Consider the following 13,095-nt stretch of genomic DNA (forward strand, 5'->3'; position numbering starts at 1 on the left):
GTGTTCAGACCAGCTGGAAGTAGGTCGAAAAGTGTGCTAGGAGTTGGGGGTCAGCAGGGTCTTGCAGAACCTTCTATAAGAAAGGCAAGGGAAACCTCTCATGTCTGGTAGAATCCTCACTCAGTGCTGGTGATTACCCTGTGGGAATATGGGAATCTGTGCCCTTGTTTGGGAGCAGGCTACCTTGTCTCCTGCAATGTGTAATGACACATTTTTGTATGTTTCGCCATTAGAAATACTTTACAAGATTATGCCCTTTGCAGGGACATGGATGGAGCTGGAGGCCATTATCTTTAGCAAACTAATGCAGAAACAAAACCAAATACCACATGTTCTCACTTATAAATGGGAGCTAAATGATGAGAACACATGGACACATAGAGGGGAGCAACACACGCTGGGGCGTTTTGGAGGATGGAGGGTGGGAAGAGGGACAGGATCAGGAAAAATAACTGAGTGCTAGGTTTAGTACCTGGGTGATGAAATAATCTGTACAACAAACCCCCATGACACACATTTACCTATGTAACGAACCTACACATGTACCCCTGAACTTAAAATAAAAGTAAAAAAAATAATTTACATGCTCACTGGATCTGTTGAAATTACTCTGTTAATCTTTCATCCTGTTGTGACAACTATATGTCTGCTGTCTAAGACAGCATAGGTTTGAATCGCATAGACTCGAGGGCTTCTATAGTCTTCATTTCTCATACACACATTCAGGATGTATAAGAATTAGGAGATGATGGCTTCAGAATTTTCTGGCATAATCAGAAAGACCATGCAAATTAAAGAGGGACCATCTATCCTAACACCCAAGGAAAAATCCCAGAGCATTATAGCCTAATCTTAGTTTGTATATTAGACTGTGCTTCCATATTTTGTGGTTTGGCTCTAAGTTCTAAAGTATAATTGAATTGACTTATAATGTATATTCTATGTTAATAACTATACAAACTATACAAATAACTTGACAAACAAAAGAGCATAATGCATCACAGTATGATGCCTGAAAGTCACTGCATGGTTAGGACAATATTAATGAACAGGAATGAATGATTCCAGTCCTGGGAGAACTTGCTGCACTTTTTTCTAGAAGTATAGAACAAGGTAGGTGACCCCATAAGCCATCGAGCACTTGGTAAATAATGTGTTATCTTTCTAATCTATGTCTGTCTGAATTCCAGCCCACCACAACTTAAATATTTATTTAAAATAAATATGTTTATTTCACCATTCCTGTGTTTTTCAAGTAAAGTACGGTAGACAGACTGACTCATGCCAATGGAATAGGAGCAGAATTATTATCAGACACCCAGAAGAAGATAAGCTCTGCTAATTGGCACATAGAAAGTGCTTGATGAAACAAGTCTGTTGCAACGTAACTATGCTGTTGGCTTCATCATGAGCTTCAGCTATAAAAATGGAACAAATCGAACTTTTTTTTTTGAGATGGGGGTCTCACTCTGTCACTCAAGCTGGAGTGCAGTGGCGCAATCTTGGTTCACTGCAACCTGTGCCTCCTGGGCTCAAGCCATCCTCCCACCTAAGCCTCCTGAGTAGCTGGGTCACCACAGCTGGCTAATTTTTGTATTTTTAGTAGAGATGGGGTCGCGCCATATTGGCCAGGCTGTTCTCGAACTTCTGAACTCAAGTGATCTGTCTGCCTTGACCTCCCGAAGTGCTGGGATTAAAGGCATGAGCCACTGTGCCTGGTCAAATTGAACTTTTAAGACTTTTATTTTTTTAAACTTAAGTTGCCTGGGAGTGCTTCACTACACACTTGGGTACTTTGATGGTTGCTCTCAGTTCCCTTTTCAGCAAACTGGATTTTGGTTTGGTATACACCTATGACTTCTAAGTTTAGGGGTTCCCTGAAAAGACTTGAGGGTCACTTGGCTTGGGAATAGGGATGAGTAAAGTTTTAGGGGAAAAAAAATCCCTGCCTGGTTTCAACCAGAGTAGCTTTGATCTTTTTCACATACTGGAATTCCACATAAGGTTTTTCCTGGGAGTAGGGGGCTTTGATCTTTATCATATATTGAAATTCCACGTAAGATTTTTCCTGGGGGCAAGGGGCAGTTTGCTGCTTAAATGTGTACTCAAAAATAGCTTGTAGAGTGCTAACAAATCAACAACAACAAAAAAAACCTATTTGGTTAAAGTAAGTCATCATAAAATGAATTCTCAAAATGGGAGTTACACTTCTTTGTGGAAATTATTTTATTTTAGATTTGGGGGTAGATGTGCAGGTTTGTCACATGGACATATTGTATGATGTTGTGGTTTGGGCTTCTATCCGTCAACTATTTCCCCCTTACTTCCCTCCTACCCCTAGTAGTCCCCAGTGTCTATTGTTGCCATCTTTATGTCCATTTGTCCCAATGTTTAGTGCCCACTCATAAGTGAGAATATATGGCATTTGTTTTTCTGTGTTAATTAACTTAGTATAATGGCCTGCAGCTGCATCTACATTGCTGCAAAGGACATTCATTCATTTTTTAATGGCTGCACAATATTCCATATTCCATGCTGTATATGTAGCACGTTTTCTTTATCTAATCCACCAATCCAGCACTGATTCCATATCTTTGCTATTGTGAATAGTGCTGTGATAAACGTGTGAGTGCATGTGCCCTTTTGGTAGAATGATTTATCTTCCTTTGGGTATATACCCAGTAATGAGATTTCTGGGTCGATTGGTAGTTCTATTTTTAGTTCTTTGAGAAATCTCCCAACTGTTTTCCACACTGGCTGAACTTATTTATATTCCCACCAGCAGTGTATAAGCTTTCCCTCTTCTCTGCAGCCTTGCCAGCGTCTGTTGTTTTTTGGCTTTTTAATCATAGCCATTTGGACTGGTATGAGAGGATATCTTATTGTGGTTTTGATTTGCATCTCTCTGATAGTGGTGATGTTCAGCATTTTTAAAATGTCTGTTGGCTGCTTGTATGTCTTTTGAGAAGTGTTTCTTTATGTCCTTTGCCCACTCTTAAATGAGGTTTTGCTTTTTTGTTGTTGTTTTGTTTAAGTCACTTATACATCCTGGATATTAGTTCTTTGTTGGATGAATAGTTTGTAAATATTTTGTTTTCCAAAATGGGAGTTAATACTTCTTAAGACTCCCAAACATGAGCCAAAGTTGTCATGTGTAAAACTCAGGGGAACAAAGCTGGGTAGACCTGAGTGAGGAAGGCACCAGTAATATTTGGGAAAGTAGTTCACAGGTGAGTGTGACATAATAAAAATATATATCTGGTCCCTGCCCCTGGTTCCGCACGCAGAACTCTTTTAATTAATTAATTTATTTTGAGACAGGGTCTCACTCTGTTGCCTAGGCTGGAGTACAGTGGTGCAATCGTAGTTCACTGCAAGCTCAAAATCCTGGGTTCAAGTGAGCCTCCCTCCTCAGCCCTCCCAGTAGCTGGGACTACAGGTGTGCCACCATGCCCCACTATTTACGTTTTTTTGTTTGTTTGTTTTTTGTAGCAATGAGGTCTCGCCATGTTGCTCAGGGTAGTCTTGAACTCCTGGGCTAAAGTGAGCCTTCTGCCTTGGCTTCCCAAAATGCTGGAATTATAGGCATGAGCCATAACACTGGGTCCACAGAACTTGTAAATCTCTTGTAATTTCCTGAGCAGTAAGGGCTCTAGGTGCATCTTTTCTTCTGTATTTGGTCTCTGAGCTCAGTTCCTGACACAGAACTCCTAATCGCTTGGAATTTCCTGAGTGATGAGAGCATCTTTTGCTCTAATGAGGCAACTCTTCGGGGGCTCCTGGATGGGGGCTGGTCATCAGAAGGCCAGCCCATGATTAGAAGCTTGAAACTTTCAGCCCCACCCCCTAATCTCTGGGAAGGAGAGAGGGGTTAGATATTGAGTTAATAACAGATCATGCCTATGTGATGAAGCCTCCATAAAAATCTCTGAGTTGTGGGGTTCAGAGAGCTTCTGGCTTACTGAACATGGGATAAATGGCTTACAACCTCTGCACCCCTTCCACATACGTTACCTTATGTACCTTTTCATCTGGCTGTGTGTCTGCATTATTTATAATACCCTTTATAATAAACCAGTAAATGTAAGTGTTTTCCTGAGTTCTGTGAGCCATTCTAGCAAGTGATTGAACATGACGGTGGGGTAGTGGGAAGCACTGATTGGCGGCCAAGTCAGACAGAATTCGTGGGTAACCCAAGGACCCACCTCTTGTGATTGGTGTCTAAAGTGAGAGGCAGTCTTGTGAGACCAAGCCCTTAACCTGTGGGATCTGCACTAACTCCACATAGTTAGTGTCATAATTAAACTGAATTACAGGACACCCACCTAGAGTCTGAGAATTGGTTGGTGTAGGAAAAAACCCACACAGCTGGTGTCAGAAGTAAAGCATTGAGAGTGACGTGAGTGTAGAAGGGAAAACAGTTCGGTTTTTCCATATTATACAAGGAGAAACCTTTGCCCATCAGGCACTGGAAGTCTCCATGGAAGTCTTTGTTAAATCCCAGATCACATCTATACTGAGAACTGGCAATGAAGATCTTGCGTTAATGTCTTCTTTAAAGAGGTCACTGCTTCTGGATGGTGTTTCACTTGAAATCATCTAAAGCACGATGTGGAACCAGATGTGGGTATATACCAGAAACTAATTTATTTGACCTTTAGATTACAGCTCAAGGATTAAGCTTTTGGGGAGAGTTTGGTCTTAATGAAAGAAAATATCAATCTGAATGCTTTGTTTTCACATTAAAAGGAGTAAGTTTAGGATTGAAAAAGACACTTTAAAAATGGATTTCTACAAGGAATTGGTTTTCAATGGATATAAAGTTTGTTATGCAAGATGAATACATTCTAGAGATCTGCTGTACAACACAGTAACTATTTAACAATGGGATATTGTGCACCTTAAAATATGTTAAAAAGTCAGGCATGGTGGTGCACATCTGTAGTCCTAGCTACTTGGGAGGCTGAGGTGGGAGGATCATTTGGGTCCAGGAGTTTGAGGCTGCAGTGAGCCGTGATCATGCCACTGCACTCCAGCCTGGGTAAGAGAGTGAGACTATGTATCTAAAAAAGTTCAACAACAACAACAACAACTAAAAGATACATCTCATGTTAAATGTTCTTACCAAAACAAACAAAAGAAAACCCATGAAAGGACACAGGAAATTTTTGGGGGTGGTAGCTATGTTTAGTACTTTCATAGTGGTGATGATATCATAGGTGTATGGCATATGTCCAAACTCATCAGGATATATACATTACATGCGTGTGAATTTTGTGTATCAATTATAACTCTGTAAAGCTAAAAAAATAGATTGCTATCTATTAATAGTAGAGTATCCCAGAGCAGACTGCTAGGCCATACATTTTTTAAAAGTCAACACTAAAGCAACATCTTTGTTCATTGGATGATAAAAAGGTACATTCCTCTATGATCTGTTCCCACAAAGGAGAATGTTTTACAAATAGACTTGACCAGTAAATTTCATTATGGGAACACATCCTAGGATATATCTGGAGATGAAAAAAGAAAGATTTATGTCCAATAATGTTTCAACTTTATTTATAATATAGAAAACTAGAAAGCTACTTAAATATCCAGCAAAAAGAATTCAGTTAAATAAATTATGGTAGTTTCATTTACTGGAAAGTTATCCAGGCATTAAAAATATTTTTGAAGACAATGTGAGAAAATTCTAATATAAATGTTAGTGAATATATTGAATATTCATATAAAGTTAATTTCTCGCAAATGTTAAGTAAATGCACATTGGATTTAATCTCTACATGTTTAAAAATGTATAGATATATGCATAAAAGACAAAAGGAAATTCATCTGAATATTAGTAGCATTTATCTCTGTGTATTGAAATTAATAATAATTAAAATGCTGTTTCCCCTCTGGACTTTCCTTTATTGCATACATTTTTAATTAAGAGAATGTATTATTTTTAGAATCAGAAAAAAAGCTAAATATGTAACAAAGGACTTGTCCAGGCAGTTGACATGGTTTTTTCTGTGAGAAAATACACAGATGAAAAGGACTTGGAGTCACTCAGCAGGAGAGGGATAAGTTGCCTGAGAATTCCCAGAGCATCTGGAGGAGGAAGAAGCCCAGATGCTAGTCCCTTCTTCCAGATATTCAAAGTAATTGAAAAGGATGAGTGGTCCACGTAGCTGTCACCAGGACCCAATGACAGGAGAGAGTGATAAACCATTATCAGAAAGAAAGAAAGTGGCAGGAGAAAATGCTTGTCAAGGAGGATTGATGTGTTGAGTCTTGGTGCGGTTAAGGCAGGAATTGTTCCTGCCCCACTGAGTTTCCAGCTCCGATCTGATGCTTTAGACCATAAAAAGCATCTCAGGGACATATGGAGGTATCACTGAAGCAGTCTCTCTGAGAAGGAGAGACACTTTTTATGTCAGAAAGATGTACACTCAGACCATTTAATTGAAGCCCTAAACAGAGATGCTGACTTACTTTGTACTCCCAAGCTGGTAGAATGGAACCTAATAGTTGTTGGTCATTCTTTACCCATATGAGGATAAAATAAGCAAAGAACACACAAATAAGATGAAACATTGAGGTAAAGTGCTATAAAATGAGATGAAATGGTGTATAGGTCAAGAATGATTAAAATTAGAGAAAAATCTCAGTAATTATAAAAATAAAACCACCAGGTTAAAAATATTGAGATTATGTAAATAACAATAAAATTATTAGCTTAAAGAAAATCCCAGATAAATGTTGCTAATATGTTGGTGTATCTTGAGATCCTCCATAAATGGAATAACACTATAGTTTGTAACTTGTTTACCTTTAAAATTTACCAAATGTATATTTGTATGCCAACAAATACCTACATCATGGCTTTCAATAGCTGTGTAGGTTTCCATTTTATAGTGTATTGACAATTTTTAATATTTTGTTGGTGCTACTCTAACTTGGGAGTTGGGATTATGATGGTGAACAAGATTCTGTCTTTAAGTGGAAACTTTCCTCCACAGGTGTTTTTTTCTCTTCTCGTAAAAATACAACAACATGGGCTGTAGTTATATTCAGTGTTAAGACTACGAGAATTCTCATGAATTAAAAGATAACTTTTTGAGGGTCAGCAGGATGCAGGCTGAGGAATATTCTGATTTATTAGACTTGTCTTCCTATGCTAGATAAAACAGTTGAGCCAATGTTAGTTTGGCCTGCTCCTCTCTTCCTAGGTCTTACAGTGAAATATACACCAAAGAGAGCTATTGCCCCTTTCCGTTCTGATGCAATCGCCTTGAATCAAAATACTGGTAAAGAAAAAGCAATCTATTCTAGTGGACAGAAATCTGGAGAAATATCACAAATGTTATGAGCCCCAGACCTACTGAGACTTTTTCAGGCAGCATTACCTCTATCCTACCTGGCAGACAAAACACTGCCTACCCTTTTTTGCCAGATAATTCTAAGTGAGGAAGCCTGTGGACTTAACTAAATGACCTATATGATCCGGGAGGAGTAAAACACAACCATTCTGAAGGGAAACATACCCAGACCCATAAGAGTCTTTCACTAGGACCAGGGTAAGATGGTTTGGGGGGAACTGTCAAATATTTATGGCTTTTTGTTCTTACATCGAATAAGTAGAATTTTTGAAAAATGTCTGGTGGTGAAAAGAACTTAAAACAGTTGAAGTATTAGGGGTGTCTAAAGTAAATTAAAACAGGCTGGGTGCATCATAATTTAGTTAGCCAGTTCTTTATAGATAGACATTTAGTTTATTTCTAGCTCTTTTCTATTTTTTGGCATGCAAGCATCATTGTACATGTATCTCATCACATTTATTTGATTATACTCTTATGATCATTGCCTTAAAATATAGTTACTAGGAGTTTGTAAAACTTCCAAACTTTTGATACATATTGTTAAGTTGCCCTCTAAAAATATAATAAAAGTTTCCATTTCCACTAAAAGTATATGAGAATGGTTGTTTTCTTAATACTGTCACCAATACTATGTATTACCATTTATTAAAAATATTTTTTAAAACTTGTCTAATCTGAAATGTGAAAAATGGTACATTACTGTTTTAAGATTACTTGTGAGAACAATGATCATAACCATCATTATCGTTTTTTGTGGGAGTATCTTACTTTCCTCTCAAAATAGTTCAATGAGTAGGTCCTATTAATTCATATACATTGGCTCTTTCTGCTTTCTAAAAATTAATTTGTGTGTATGTATTTTGCCTGTTTTTCTATTAGGATTTTTGTTTTTTTATTTTCATTTTTTTTTGAGACAGAGTCTCGCTCTGTCCCCCAGGCTGGAGTGCAGTGGCGCAATCTCGGCTCACTGCAAGCTCCGCCTCCCAGGTTCACACCATTCTCCTGCCTCAGCCTCCTGAGTAGCAGGCGCCCGCCACCACGCCCAGCTAATTTTTTGTATTTTTAGTAGAGACGAGGTTTCACCGTGTTAGCCAGGATGGTCTGGATCCCCTGACCTCGTAATCCACCCACCTCGGCCTCCCAAAGTGCTGGGATTATAGGCGTGAGCCACCATGCCCAGACTCTATTCGTATTTTTTTTTTTAGTGTAGAAGTGCTCCTTAAAGATTAAGGAAATCAAGTTTCTCCTGACAATCTTTTTTTGGGATGTGTCTTTAGTGGTACTTCTGTTGATAAAAAGTAACTGACAGGCCGGGCGCGGTGGCTCACGCCTGTAATCCCAGCACTTTGGGAGGCTGAGGCGGGCGGATCACGAGGTCAGGAGATCGAGACCATCCTGGCTAACATGGTGAAACCCTGTCTCTACTAAAGATACAAAAAATTAGCCGGGCGAGGTGGCAGGTGCCTGTAGTCCCAGCTACTCGGGAGGCTGAGGCAGGAGAATGGTGTGAACCTGGGAGGTGCAGCCTGCAGTGAGCCAAGATTGCGCCGCTGCACTCCAACCTGAGCGACAGCGAGACTCCATCTCAAAAAAAAAAAAAAAAAAAAGTAACTGATAACTCAGAAAGTATGGGGAAAGTCCTAAAATTGAACACAAATAAAAACAAATGAACCTCGATGTATATAAAAAATGTGAATGTAACCACACAGAATAAAAAAAATTAATACAAGAGACTTTTGAATATATTACTTTGATGTACACTCTCAGGGAGATACATTCCAAGGACAAAAAGGACTACAAAGAAATATTAAACATTACTTAGTAGGTTTCTTGTTAGTAGAAGTATTGACATCGTAATTTTGAAGTTATTTGCTCAATTTTAGAATGTTAGAATTGAGATAGATAGGTAGGTTGATTGATATTGTTGGAAAAAAGACTCTTACTGAGGCATAAAGGTGGTACAAACATGAAATGGCACAAGGAAAGGAAGAATCCTCTGGTGTTTGATTGGCATTGGAAAGTATGAACTGATAATTTTATATATATTGGATTTGTTTCTCTTAGCAATGTCTGGATTTGTAAACATGCTCCAACAAGAAGCAGGCTGCACAAGCTTTGTAGATCTCAAGGAGCATTAACTCTCCCATACCCTTCAGATGTGGCCATAGGGGCTGACGGACAAAGAATTACCCCCTAGACCTAGGAGCCATGGATACCAGGGAGTTTTCCATAGAAAGCTGAACCAGGGCCTTGCTCCATAACCAGGACAGGGATCTTCACAATCTCTGACCAGGAGGATTTGCTTACCACTGTGGAAACAATGACTGTCATGTTTCTTCTCTTCTTTTTTTGGTTCCAAATCGATCACCATTGGTGGAAAAAAAGAACCTTCTCTTAGACTGTAGGTGATCTGACCCCAGGAGCCACACTTGGAGAGAACTGCCTATCACCAAGAGATCCTGGAATTTCAACTTGATGATATAACTGGATGGGACTTTGGGAGTATCTCCTGTGGGAAAAAGGAAAGAATTTCGTTTGGCAGGTCAAGTGTAGTTGGATATTTGGGTGGCTAAAAGGGCAGTCTGTGGAAGAGACTTCTTGTTATTTCTTCCCAACATCCATTCCTTTCTTCTCCTATTATGAGGGATATTTTGAATTTTCGACAAATCCCAGTCTCCCTTGCATCTAGATGTGGCCATGAGACTAAGTTTTGGCCAAAGGGGTATAAATGATAGTGTTGTACACAACTTTAGGCTTGTGCCCTTAAAGTGAAAGAGGTGTGCCCTACTCTGCCCATTTTTTCTACCTTCTTTTAACTGTGGATGAGGTGGTAAGCTACTATGGACCGTGAGAATCAGTGGAGCATACTAGAGATGGTGCAACAATAAGAGAAGGAGGCTGGGTCCCTGAATGACCTCATGGAGGAGATATCCTAAACTAGTATCGCACTATTTACTCCCAGACTGGTGCAGAAGAGAGAAATAATTTCTGGCTAATTCAAAACACTGTTATTTTGGAGCCCTGTTACATGCAGCTTAACCTATATTCCAACTTAGATAAGTAAGATAGGTAAGATATCATAATGCACTTTGGCATGCTATCATTCCCAAATACATGGGAATTAAGTTTTTTTGGTATAAATTTACACTGAGAAACAAAAGTATCTAAAACTAAAAGTATTATTTAAAAAGTTTAATTTATATTTGCCTTTGCTTTGTTGGTATAAAAAAATTTTTAAAAATTTAAGAGTTTAATTTATAATAATGTCTTAGATGAGTCAATTAGGAACTTATTTTTAAACTGAAAAATGTTACATTTTAAAAAGTTTTTCATAAAAAACATTTATACATATTCTTTCAAACAGAAGTTTGGAAAACATATTTCTTTTCACTCCTTTTATAAATGGAAGCTTTATATTCTCAAGTATTTTAATTGATTGCTTGGAAGGTATCTTTTCCAAACAGTTTTTAAAGCATGGAGGCCTTCAAATGCCATTTAAAAGCCCAAATGGTTTATATTAAATCTACAAATTTAGAGTTCTAAGTTTAGAGTTCTTTTAGAAAACTCAAAAGCTTATTTTTTTCAAACAAACAGCGTTAACATACATATTAAGTACAAACTGTTAAAAATGATATAGGTTACATATAACTAATGAAGACATAGAATTTTTCATGTCTTCATTAGTTATATGTATCCTATATCATTTTTCACTTTTCAATTTTGAAATTCACATTTTCACTTTTTATTTTTGAAATCTAAATATCAACCTTTTCTGTTGCATCTTGAACAAACCGACATTGTTCCAATTGTATGTATAAAGCAGCTGTTTGGCATTTGGTTGGATCAGCTTCACATTTTTGCTTAAGAACTTTGGCAAATCTTTTAGATTCAGGTGAGAACCCCTACAACTTCTCAGCTAGATTTTTTTCTTGAGGGCTTTGTTGTTTTATCATACAGTTAAAATAAGAAATCTATTGAATTTTGATTAACCTTCTCCTTTGTATGTCAAGTTCACTTCTAAAAATGACTAACCAAAATCACGATTGGTTCACCAAATTTTATTTTGGAGGATCCATAATCTTTACAGGCACAACAAATATGCTGAAGTATGGATGGGTACTTTCTTGAATCCTTGACCTCTCTATTCACAAAGGAATGAAAAGACAGTCTGACAGATGATTCAAACTAGACTTGAGACTTGCTTGGCCGCAGATGGAGTACAATTGGGGAGGGGGTCACCAATTCAAACATAGAAAGAAGATAATCAAAATAAGTCCTGTGTCAAGGATTCCACTGTGTATAGAACAAGCCCCTAACTGAGTAATCATGTCTAGCCTCTAAGTCCACTTAAGATGGTAAATCAGGGCTGGCAGAAAGATACACAGTTCTGGAGAATTTGGAAATTTTGCATCAGTTATTGTGCAAATGTGATCCTAATTCCTAGCCAACTTCACAAAACAGAAGAAGCTATATCTCATTTCATATGGTAAGATACACTCAACATTTTGCATTTATATTTAATCTTAGCTAGCATATTGATCTTTGCTTATCAAAAACTGTGTCTATCATATCTGGTTGCAAAAACAGGGTGGCATGATTCCAGACCTGAGTTAGATAAATGACAGGCAGCCTGCTAGAAGCCTACATTAAGGTTTTAAAGGGCCTCTTACCTTGGAGATTGGCATTGGGAGATACGGCAGTGAGAATCCTGTCTTGTTATCATATTTTAGATGCAATCATTTTGAGTCAATAAGAAAACATACTTGCTGATCCATTTAATCACAAATGTAAACATAAAATCAGCACATTTTTATACCCTTCCTTTTCTGTTTTACATAGCCATATCTCTTTCCAAGTCATATATAGATTTACCACCTTTTACAAAGTTAGCTAGATATTTGTGAGATCTAAAAATCAAAACAATTGAGCTCATTGACATAGAGAGTAGAAAGATGGTTTCCAGAGGCTGGGAAGGGTAGTGGGAGGCTGGAGATGACTAATAGGTACAAAAATAAAATAGAATGAATAAGACCTACTATTTGATAGCACAACACAGTGACTACAGTCAATGATAAATTAACTGTACATTTTAAAATAACTAAGAGTGTAATTGGGTTATTTGTAACACAAAAGATAAATGCTTGAGGTGATGGATACCCCATTCTCTGTGATGTGATTATTTCTCATTGCATGCTTGTATCAAAACATCTCATGTACCCCATAAATATATATACCTACTATGTACCCACAAAAATAAAAAATACATTTTTTTAAAAGTTTGCTAGAGATTCCATTTACTAACCAATACCTTATTGATGAACATGTAAGTTGTTCTAATTTCTTGTTATTATTAACAATGATCCTGGTGAGCTCCCTTCTCAAATGTTCATTTTTATATCAGGATCTGAGGGCTAGCTACAGAGAGGGCCTCCATATATAGATGCAGATGGGGCACAGCACAACTCCAGGGGTTACCCTTCACCCCAGGGTCTCTGTAAATGGTAGGCTCCGGAGTTAGGTTATGGACAACCTCCCCAGGCTGTATGTGATGGCTCTTGTTGCAGAATTCCACATGTTCCTTGGAAGATTACCCCTGCCCCTGCTCCAGGGAAAAATCTCCACTCCCACCTCTCCAACATTCTTCACTTGACTCTTCCAAGAGTCCTAATAGATTCCTAATGTCCAAGAAGGACACCACCATTAAATCGATTATTTGCCTCCCCTAAGA

This window comes from Hylobates moloch, unplaced genomic scaffold (genome assembly GCF_009828535.3).
Source record: "Hylobates moloch isolate HMO894 unplaced genomic scaffold, HMol_V3 SCAFFOLD_16, whole genome shotgun sequence".
Lineage (NCBI taxonomy): Eukaryota > Metazoa > Chordata > Mammalia > Primates > Hylobatidae > Hylobates > Hylobates moloch.